Consider the following 12,573-nt stretch of genomic DNA (forward strand, 5'->3'; position numbering starts at 1 on the left):
TAACTGTAATTTGTAATGCGAGTTTTTGATAAATCTTTTTTTTTTTTTTTTTTTTTTTTTTTAAAGTACGGTCTCCACAGGTACTGTAGGTACTAAAATTGATCCAGAATTAAGTCCTTTGAGGATTTCTAGCTAAGGTTTTGCTCAGTGTTGCTATGGACCCTAATGCAGAGCACCAATAATATTTAATCCAAATACAGCGCCAGGCCATAATCTGAGTTACACAAGGTCCGTATTCTTGATGTCAAAGCTATTCTTTGCTAAAGTATTTAATTTTCTCGATGAGCAGTTTCATTTCTACAATTTCATCAGACATAATTTGATGTAGATCAAACAGTCCTTAGTCTTTATTAAAGCATTATTTTTTTATCCTTTGGCTACTGGAGCAAGTGTTAGTTTGATTTACCACACAAGGATTTTTTTTTAATCAGCTAAATGTCACACCCAAAATTTCACAACATGCTGCATTTAGGCTTTACTCTATTTCATGCTTGTTAGTCACCTTTAATTCCCCACTTAGTCAGAGTTTTAATTCTGTTGTCAAAGTTTTTCCCACACAAAACATCGAATTTTGGCACTTACTCTCTCCTAAAACTCGGCCAGACTTGCGTTGTTAAAGACTAAATGAACTCTTTGATGCAGAAAGGCTGGTTTCATCCTCCTTTAGATACTTATGCTAGGACCAAATCACCAGAATATGCTCTTACTGTATCTTTTACTCAGTCAGCTAAACCACTAAACCAAAAATGTAAATCCCAAGCTATCCTATGTCCTCATTGTATGTCTTGCTTATAAATCACTTTAAGCTCTCGTACTCTTTAATACAACTTCCACAGTCTGTTTTTGTTTTGTTTTGTTTTGTTTTGTTTGTTTTAAAGACAACAACATAGGACAGATCAGATGCGATGGACAGCATTATTACTGTTATGTCTGTAATTTGACTTCTCTAAAGGTCAGTGAATCAGGTTAGGTAGTTAACTTGTCTGACTAACACATTTTGAAGGGTGCAATCGTGTTACACTTAGAAATGCATAAAGAGCAACTAGGTGAATACACACCACATATTTCATAAATTACGTGTTGATTTGGGTCTTGTGTGAAAAATTTGTGTCACAGATGTTTTGTCCCTGAAGGAGCACGATATCTCATAGTAATGTTACAAGATGCTTTAGTTTTATTGTGTTAAGGGTATGACTCTGCAGCACCAAATGGTACCAGTGCCTGGAGCGCTAAGATACGCTTCACCTGTGGATCAGTTTACCCAACATAAGCCATGTTGCCTTAATGGCCTTGCCAACTTGAATTTTAGACATTAGTCCTAAAAGAAATAAACCAAAATGGTGTGGGATCTGAGAAACGTAAACTAGACCTTTTCAGTTTTGTGAAGAGGAAGAAAGTCTCTCTTTCAGTAAAGTAACAGTCAAAACATGAGCTGTGAACAAAAGATGATAGCAATGCAGTCGAAACACTCACAAAGATCACAGACATAGGTCCCACACTTAATGTGTGTGCCACACACTGCTGGCACACTACGTGCTGAAGAACACAAATTTTACATCCACAGCTAATTTGACCCATTGCCTTGTGTTTTCTTTGTGTTTTTATCAAGGTACAGCCAGTGTTCTTCGTCTTTGTTTATTTTTTCAACATTTTCTACTTGTAAAGATTGTGTACTTTTTATTATCTTTGTAAGCTGTGCTTATATGACTTTTAGTTCCTCTATTTTTCTTGGTGTCAATGAACTGGCTTTCATGTTGTATTTGCTTTTTTTATGTTGCTTATTTTGGGCTCTGAAGCAAACCTATGAGTACTTCCCTCCTGTAAAGTTTACATTGGCTCTGTAATTGTTCTCTGTTGATGTTATTGTTTGTGTAACACTTAACTGCATGACGCAGAGTGTAATTATATGGCATTAATAGCTACACAGGAAATCTGTAACCTTCTCATTCCCTCCGATTGTTATCATTGCCTCCCATAGGAAAAATACGCATATGGAAAGGATTGTACAGTACTACTCTGATACCACTGTTGAAAAGAATGCATATACCTGAAAACATAACATTGTGTGACTATAAAGTGGCAATTTTAAGTGAGCAAAAAACATCTTTTCATTATCTGACTGGCCCACGCCTGTTTCTATAGGCTTGCAGTGCATATTTGTAACAGAGGGGCCTTGAGACGCTGCAAAAACATTAGCAATTGTACGGTATATTTTTTTTTTCTCTGTTGTGGTTTGTTATTAGCGACTTTGATTTCAGTTTGTGTATGGTCGTTAAATTGGTGTTTCCTCATTTACTTCTTTGAAATAAAAAAAGCAATACATGTAGCTATACTGAAACGTAAATGTAAAAATCAGTCCTCATTTAATCAGTTTACAACAGTCATAAAGTACTAATTCACTTAGATCCCACAAAGTCTGCGTTCTGCCTCGTCAGGACATGACCTCTTCCCGGCTAATCTCTCCACCTCTCCCACCATCTTATTCCAGTCTGCAATCAGCCAGAACAATGAGGCTAAAAGGGATTTCTCGAGTAATATGCAGCATAAATCTCGCAATCTGTTTTCCAAACAGGTTTATTCTAATGCTGATTGATATTTGACTCTTTCCTGTGTCTCTGGGCGACTGGCCGCTGTGAGTCCCAGGGACGAGGCAGGGGGTCCCGCAGAGTCACTGCGGCTCTTCAAAGGGCCTGGGGGAACCAGGGGACTGTTCATTTGGCTCCTTCAGGATGGGGGACAAGAGTTCCTTTCATGGGGCTAAACAGTGGAAACTCTGTGCTAAGGAGCTAATCATGCGCTGCTTATCTGTTCCTCTTTTGGAGGGTAGAAGAAGAAGGATATAGCCATAACCGGGCCACAAAGCAACGACGGAATATGGCTGGCTGGAAGGATGGATATAAGGATAGATGGATAGATCATGTGCCTTTTAATTGAAACCAGAAGGCCAAGGAGCTTTGTTTTAGACCCCACTCTGCTGACATGTTGTTGTGCCTAATGTGTGTGTGTGTGTTTGTGTGTGTATGTGTGTGTAAGAATGCTGGCTTGCATGTGTCTGGCTCACACATTTATGAATAAGTGCAGTACTTGATCTCAAAGCCACTTTTCTCTCAGACTCATGCTTATTACCCTTATTGGATGTTTACTCAGCTTTTTTATGCTTATCTACAATCATCTACAATCTAAGATATGCATATTTTTTTCTCCACTTGATCCATTTTTGTTTACTTTCTCTCCTGGGACTATAGACAATTTAATTACAGCTCTGTATATTGTGTAATGGTCATCAAATTATGCACTGACAGGCAAGGTCCTACAATGAAAAATCCAGCCTAAACACATTAACACTGTTTCAAAAACAGGAACTGGCAGTTTATGTTGCAATGCTCGTCTATCTCTCTGAGTCACTGAAAGATATTTTCAGCACGGCCATTATGACTATGAGCTATATTTAGCTCATATTAGCTACATTAAAAAAAAAAAAAAAAAAAAAAACAATCTCAGCAGTGTAAAACAGAAACATTATCAGTCCGATTTCAATGCCAAGCTCCTAAAAATAAAAGAACAAGGGCTTTTTTGTGGACCCAGTGTCTTGTAGCAATGATAAACAAACATACAGAGAAATCCACCACAGAACGGGTAGAGCTCACATTTCTCCTGCTGAGCTCCATTGCAACTATTTGCATTGTATTTGGCAAGTTTACCAGCAGACACTCAGAATTAAACCCTAAAACAACATAACGGCACCAGAAACGCAGAGTAAATTACCAGTTTACTGTTTTTTTAAACAGTGTTAATGTGTTTCAGGCTTTATCCATTTTTTTTTTTTTTTTACATATGGAAAGACACAAACATTTTTTATGGCTTGTTTTATGTTGGTCTTGAATACGGCTTGTTTTGCTCTGGTCTCAGTGTTAACTCGGTTCCGACCCCTTTGGCCTTTTCCTTGACATGAACTCGACTGAACCTAAACCTCAATCTTGGAAATCTTGGACTTTTGATTCAACTAAGGTGGTCTTGTCTCCAGCCCTAGATCTGTGTGTGTGTGTGTGTGTGTGTGTGTGGTTATGTGCACTCTTTGTCAGTGGTTCTCAAACTTGTGGTCGGGAGATAATTTTGGGGGGTTGCAAGGTGATTAAGACATAAGCGAAAAAACAAACATTGATATGCAAAGTTATGATTAGTTTTTCATATGGTACTCTTTTTTTTTTTTCCTTGTGAAATGCTGAGTAGTTTAAAAATGCGACGCCTCCTCTGATTATTAAGCAGATGAAGCAGCCTGAGTCATTCTTTAGGTGGACTGTTCACCACCACAGTCTGTGACGGGGTCATGAGTAGGCATTAGTTTGTTTTAAGGAGCCAAAAAGATTGAGAACCGCTGCCCTGTGAGCGTCACGCTGTGTAAACCAAATGAGGGAGATGCATGAGTGGAGGGACGCAGTCAAGCCTTGACCTCACTGAGGTGATCATACCCCAGTGACTTTTCCATGGCCCGTCTCCTCCGCCAATACCTGTTTACCTTTCGAGAGATTGTATCTCGACTGAGACATCTTCTTTTGCGTGCGACTGCGCCTCACAATGTGTTTCCACCGTTCAGCCTTGGCATGGCAGGGCAGAGAAGAATGTTGACACAAATGCCTCCATCTGCCCGCCTTCAACTCGCAGATGGAGAAGATTCTCAGCTGAGCATACCAACACGTGTCCTATGGCTTTTCATCCTTGACATACTGTGGGAATGACACAGCTGAGGAATGCACTCTGCGTGTCACCGCTGCACAGCTTTGGGGGATAAACTGTTTTTCGCTGGTCGTGCATGTGTACGGCACGGCTTTTGGCGGATTTCAGCGCTTGCAGCTTTTGAATGGACCTGAATGGGAGAGGCCTGCATGTGATTATGGAGCTGGGGTGTCTTCGTATCCCTGCTGTAATGACGAGTAATATTTTGTTCATTTTATTGACACGGTATTGAAAGTTGATGTGTGAATCATAAATTCACTTTGATGCAAAAAAAAGGGGAAAAAAATGCACAAAGGAGTGACTATACAGGATAACTGAAAGGGTGGTCAAAAAGTCAGAGTTAGGAGTGTGGGAAGGGGGTTCAATGACATGTCGGCTGCCAGTCTAAACATGACTTGGAGCTGGGATGCCCACGGAGTGCCAAGTCTATAGAAACAGCTAGGCTTTAAAACTCAGCCCCTTATGAGTCAGCCAAAAGCCCTGGACTCAGAAAACCTATTGCGATCCCTGCGTTGCTATGACAACGGGAACAGATTGGAGCCACATCTGGTAGCCATTTCAGCCCCTGCAAGGAGAGGAAGAGAGAAATTTATGAGTGAGGGGGAAAAAAGACAAATATTTTCTGCAACGCAAAGCAGAAAGAAAGTGGAGTAGAGTTACACTTGAAAGGGGGTTGAAAATATTAATTTAACTGTGGCCAGAGTCGAGCGCCGTTTTTTGGTGCCCTTGTAAGTTGAGGATAATAGGTTAACTTCTCTTCGTTTGGGGTGCAATTTTGTAAGATTGCGTTCAGTGTTAAAGCAGTTGATATTAGCATGCATGCACAGATATGCTCAAGAAACAAAGGCAGCAATTCATGTGGTCGCAGAGTGGCATTTTTTCCACAGCAGAATCCCCCAGGCTATATTTGTTCTGCAAGCCTGTCGCTGAAATGATCAGTTTCATCAGCTGCACAGTTTATTTCTTGAAAAACAGCTTTTCGCACGTCCAACACAACAGAGGATCTGAGCTTGTGACAGTCTCACTTGGATATTTGCTTTTTTGGTGCGGCGTTCGAAACGATCGACGATTTAACCGTCTGACACCAACGTGCGGTTGTTTCAGTATGATTTCCTAAAATGCAGTCATTTCCCTGGCTGCTGCATTGCATCAGACGCAGCCAGCGGAGATTCGAGAAAGCTGTTTTCGTCTCTTATCCCTGTCGACACGCTGTCTGCGAGAAACACTGTCTAATTGCAGTCCTCCTTACACGTTAAACGCTGTTTTTCAGCCCTGTGGAAATGCAGTAACTATGAAATGACATTTACTGGAAATGGAGCTGCTGCTTTTCTTGGGCCAAAACCGCCGAGGACTGAGGTCAGTGCGCAACCAGAAGGGGGAAATAGAGCCAGCATCAAATGTGTGTTTATAGATTTCCAGTGACATCTACTCACTCTATGATTTAAGACTGTCATTATTTAGGCCCGAAACTCCCTCGTAATGGCACCGAGCTAAAAGAGGCCCCCTCTTAATGCACTAGTTAAGGACAACCACACTATAGCCTGACCTCCCAGCAAGACGAGCTGGTGATGTGCTGTAACTGGGTCAAAAGAGCGGCTCCGCTGAAGCTAAAGGAGGCTCAGCTCTTGAATGATAAGCTGCATCAGGGCTGCGCCGGCTCAGATTTGTTGTTACTGTCAAGTTTGGCCGACTTACGTATGCGACAGACAAAGTAAGCCAGCGTTCACCTCAGATCAACCCACGTTGCCTTCATCTGCGTTGTCACCAAGTTGTTGGAGCCAGACTGAAGTGTCAGTATCGAAGCAGAAGGCGATTCAGTCCCAGTACCGCTGGAGGACCCGTGCTCACAGTCATTACGTTTCGTCTTGACTAGTCTTATAAATGTGAAAGTACGATTTGAATGTGAATCGCCAGAGATGTAATGAAGCCACAGTCACTTTCTCTGTATTCAGAGGGTTTTTTTTTTTCTTTCTTTTTTTTTTTTTTTGGAGATGAAGGGGTGTGCAAACAGTTGTCTGGGACTTAAAATTGCCCTGGATTTTTCCCCCTTTGTCAGCATAATTCTATGGAACGGGTGTATTAGGGGAGAGGATTTGGACGACTAATAGAAAGCAGATCAGTCAGCTGCAGATGCTGTCTTTTCTGTCTTTTGGCCTCCTTTTTCTGTCTTTCTTTCTTTCTTTCCTTCATTCTTTCTTTAGTTCTTTAGTTTTTTCCTCTCTCTTTCTAAGATTATGGCTTACTAAATCTTTTCTCTTTCTCTCTCACTTGTTTTTTTTTTTCTACAGCCCTCACTTTTGGTCTCTTTCCCTCATTCACTCCTTCTTCCTCTTCTCCCTTCCCCCAGCCCTTACTTCCCTCACACACCCATCCATCCGCTATCTGTGCAGTAAACTGGGACTTCAGACTTCATAGTGTGGCTCGAGGTTTCAATTTTCACATAATTCCAGAGGCTGACCCAAAGTTTTTTTTTTCCTCCCTCTCTCTCTCTCTCTTTCACTCTCTCTCCAACCTGGAGCGGCGGAGAGAAAACTGCGGCGTTATTCCAGATATTGGGATGGAAAATGATCACAAGACTGAATGCATCTGTCCAAACCCAAGGAAAATAAGCAGAGCGCTTATGTTTTTGTGCACTGAACCCCAACTGTCCCCACAATCAGTCCTGTCTGTGACCGACCTAGCTTACAACAGCTTTGTTGTTTGAGACGCAAACTTTCACTCCCCGTCCGTGCCAAGATCGGTCACAGAAACACATGTCGGTGCAGAGTTGCTCGCCTTTGGCCTGTGGGTTTTCCCCTGTTTTTCAGACCACATCAGACTTGCGTTATCGCATCGTTGTGACTACGGGGCAAGGTCATGATTATTCACACCCTCCTTATCTGCAGATAACTCTGTGAGACGTTACGCTTTCTCTCCCCTCCACAGACCCCGGCCTCTGATAGTGACCTCGCAGCAAGGTGAAGGAACTGCTGTGGATGTCTGGACTGCATGTGCATTAGGCCTGCATGGTTACTGTATACCCATGCAATACAATATGTATCATAATACATGTGTCAAGATACAATTTGCATCACAATACACCGGAATAGTCAGTATACAGAACTCGCTTTGAAAATGTATTAATAGCTAAAAATACAAATTATTATTATTAAGGTAATTTACAGCATATTATATGATCGATTGGTTGACTCAAAACAATTAAATTCAAATTTCACATTCCAGTTTATTAAAACAGACACAATGCAGCCAAACACAATCAGCTAAAATTAATACAAGGGCAAACCATGAAATGTGTCAAAACAAGTCAATAGAGTTGGATATTAGCACCTAGATTAAAGTTTTTTGGGATGTGTGTGCTCTGTATTTGTTGTACATGGAGAGACCAACCATGAAAGACATAATCATAAAATCATGCCCGTCAAGGTCCTTGTTGTATTAGTTAACTCCCTGGACAACAACATTCCCTTAAATTTATGTTAAAGTAGGGTCAAAGTCATAAAAAAAATTCATATGTGATAATGCATATTCTCTATCTGTGAGTTGCAACACTTCACTGAAGCCACAGCACACTTACACTGAGTGAAATATTCATACCTTAAAATTATACAGTTTCTTTATTCCCAGTGTCCCCTGCCACCACTTTTATGAATAAAAATCACAGCTCTCATCAAAGATTAAATAACCGTCTAAAATTATGCCAGGATATTTAAAACTGCTTCCATTTTAAACAGTTTCTCCATGCATTACTTCTAGTGGCAGCGTAATAAAAGCGAGCCTTCTGTTTGATAGTCATCGCCTTGCTTTTCCCAACATTGATTTTTAAAGCACTTCCACTCACACCAGTTTCGGCGGTTATTAACTACTTTAAAATACTGTGACTTAAAATACTCCGCATAGTCAGCCAGATCATTCGGCAGTGCAAGGAGCCCCACAGCATCTGCATATTTTAATTAATAAAAATCAGCCTCAGAGGTTCATCTGCAAAAACAAGAGAAATCCCAGAATCCCAAATTTTGACCCCAAACGACTGGAGATATGTGTGTTTGCAAATGAACCTCAGTATGCCCATGCAAAGCTTTGGCATGCATGTGTCGGTTCGCTGTGCAAACATATATCACCAGCCACTGCATGTGTGCCGGGGTGTGCATGACCCTCGCAGCTCTGTTCTGCTGCACAGGACAACACTGGAGCCATTATGGGGAGCCATGTGTTTCTGATTATCCAGGCTGAGATTAGAGGGAGGGGAGCGGTGGTTGCCGTCTGCTTGCCCCCCGGCTCCTCTGATGTGGTCAGCAACTGGACATCCATCACTGCAAACCCCCTACACTCCACACAGCACCCCCACCCCACCCACCTCCATGCCAGCCCTCTCCCACATCCGCCATGATGTCACCACCAAGCCTACCTACCACCTTATCCCGCTCGCCATTTAAATATGTAAACACTGAACTCCGCACCAGTGAAATTGTTCCTACTTGACCTACATTTCGTGCAGATGCAGCAAAGTGCCAAGTTGTCGCTGCTGTAGTCTTGCAAGGGTGTTCTTGTTGCTAAATCATAAACACTGACGCAGTTCTGGCGTGGGTACACGGAGGACATGAGTGTGGTGTTTGTTGCTGTGCGAACAACGCGATACTTTTTTCACCTCCGTGGGGAAATTCTCCTTTGACCCCCGCCCCCCTCCAGGGAGGACAGAGGGCAGGGTCAGCGGCAGAGCAGCAGTCCACAGCCTGTTAGGAAACCGTGACTTGCTCAAAGACACTTCAGCAGGGTGGATGCGTGCCAACACAGGGCTTGAATCCACATTTGTGTGGTTGAGGGATAGTCGACTCAACCGCTTGGCCACAAGAGAATGAGCGCAGTGCATTCATCATTTATCACCGCTGTCCCAGATTTGTCATAGCGAAGCAAAACTTATTAATGTATTTTTTAAAACACCTTCATCCACATATGTTAATGTGATAGTCCATGAAATCCTGCTTTTTTTTTTTTTTTTCCACTTTCAATTTGCAGTCATCGCCGTGGTGTTTTTGCACTGCAATTCCCAGAGATCGCCTGTCAATCAAACATTCTGGCGAGTTCAGTGACATCTTTTTTCCTTGGAATTTCTGTCGAAGGAGTTTGAGTTTCACTGCTCATGCTGACTACCCAATTCTTTTTCTATTTATTCCAAACAAACCACATGACTTCCTGTGTGTTAGGGTATTTTTCTCAGGAAAGACCAGACACAGGGTTTTTTAGAAGAGCAAATGTACGAGCAAGAGCAGTGTGAAGGACCTTCCTTTTTTTTTTTTTTTTTTAACACAGAAGAGCAGCTGTAAAAGTTGTCATGAACTGGGTTTAGGCTGAATCACTCTTCTTACAGAAACTGCTAATGAAGAAACAAAAGAGGAAATACTGGGTACTGTTTAAATAAAATGTTATTGATTATCTTTATCTTTATTTGGATCTCCATTAGCTTTGGCTAAGGCCATTGCTATTCTTCCTGGAGTCCACACCCAACACAATTATCTTTACATTACAGTATATTACAAAAAAAACACACCACACAACAAGACACAAACAACAACCAAAAACAACTCACACCAATCTGCAAAATAAAAACAAAAACATATAACATATAACATATATACAGTACATGACCTAGTTCACATTAATTGTACCTTCGAAATGTAGCTATTAACCTAATTCATAAATGGTCAGATGGTCAGGTATATATCAACATACGTTAGATGTGATTCCAGTATATTGCATTTACAGAAACATCATTTAACATTATGAACATTAAATGCTGCTAAAGTAAAGCTAAAGTGTCATAGCTGCTAAACCTATACTATTGCACAGTTTTGTGAAATTCAACACGAGCTGCTGAATGGAGAGATTACACTCTGTTGACCATGAAATGACAATGCATTTTAACACTCAGATCTCAAAGATGCAATATCTAAAATTGCAAAGGGCTGGTTAAAGTGAGAACCTTCAGACCCAGCTGTCAAAAAATGTGAAATAAGCATATAATTTATCAGTGAATCAGGCCAATGATGAGACCCATGAAGGCTTTAACCATCAGATTACTTTTTTTTTTTTTTTTTTTGTCAGATGAGCGTATGGGCTCCTCACTAAATAAAAAACCTTTGGCAATTTTGTTTGTGGTGCAACCTTCAATATAACATCTCCTCATGTAGGTGTTCATGTACTCAGATATGCAGAATTCAATGCTCATCTTTGGGAAAAGCCAACATCACTGTGATCTACAGCCTCTAAAATATTTTTAGCATTGCAAACAAGATCACTTGCACTCAGCAAACATTTCTCTTTGATACAATACAAGGCAGTTCCTCAGCCAAGCCCTTATGCAAGTGTAATACACACTGCACGAGCGTGTGTGGGGAAGTTTTTAGCCACTTCAGGACTTTAGGTCAATGGTTCAAGCAGCCGCAAGCTAAATCAAACAGATTAAAGTTCTCATTTACTCGATGTGCTGTAAACTTGCCTACACTAACTGTTACAAGTAGACTTTCCACTTCATTCCCCTTTCCATCACTTTATTTATTGTGCTTTTTTGTTTTTTGACCTGATCTGTCCCACTCGGATTAAGAATAGCTTTTTCAAGGCTGACTTCGCCAAGAGAGCAGCACCATGACAAACATTAAAAGCTGCAGAAGTCGAAATACAAAGTTGAATTCACAAAAGGACAGAACAAAGTAAAACTTCACATCGAAGCACTTCAAAAGACAGTTTCTCACCATTAAACCAGCAAGTTCACAGGCCGTACCTGTTTTATTTATGATGTTTTTATCCTGGTTAAGGCTATTTTATGTGCTGTGTTGGACACTCCGCACACCGATTGTCCCACTGGGGATGATACAGACTTAAGCCTTGAACCTAAACCTTTAGGCAGGTTATATCCATTCAGTATACAGTACACAGGTCAAACACACTCATCAGCATTATATTGTTGTTGGTTGAACCCTCCACATGGCCTTCTTTTCCCTCCACACTGCCTCTTTTCTTTATGGGCAGACTTAACTACAGCAGGCAGACAGGCAGCAGGCTTCCCTCCAGTAGCCCTGAGGGTCCAGACAGATAGAGTTGAGCACACACACACACACACACACACACACACACACACACACACATGCATGCACGCACACACACAAATGAGTGTGTATACATTAGAGCCTCACACAGTCTCACCCTCTCCTTAGTCCTCTAACCCACACTGAAATACACAAATGAACGCACACACTCATGAGAGCACAGACAAATAGATGCACACATCATACACACACACACACGCACACACACACACATAGCGTACTCACACACTCACACAAAGAGTCGTGTTTGCCAGTCACACTTAAAACCATGTTCACACACAGACAAACATGCACAGTGTACACGCACACATTTACACACACACACACACACACACACACGTACACATACATCCAAAGCAATGTGCACAGTCACACACTGTCACATGGGAGTAGATACAAAAACAAAGAGGAACATACACACTCACACAGAAATGTTTAGACTCACACAGTGTGTATTCAGTGCACAGACATGCACAAACACACGAGCGCGCACACACACACACACACACACACACACGGCACCCTGGTTAAGAAGCTGCATCCGCTCCTTTTGGAGGAGCAGGAAGTGTGCGTGTCTTTATAATAAGCTCTCTGAAGGAGGCAGGATTACACCGAGGTGTGTTAACGTTTGATCTTTTGCCAGCTGCAAGCGTTGCAATTTGTGTAAAATCCTACTGGAAACAGTTGCTCAATATGAATTGTATAAATCCATATTATGTTCATCAGCCACGTCTCTATT

Source organism: Myripristis murdjan, chromosome 9 (assembly GCF_902150065.1).
Source record: "Myripristis murdjan chromosome 9, fMyrMur1.1, whole genome shotgun sequence".
Lineage (NCBI taxonomy): Eukaryota > Metazoa > Chordata > Actinopteri > Holocentriformes > Holocentridae > Myripristis > Myripristis murdjan.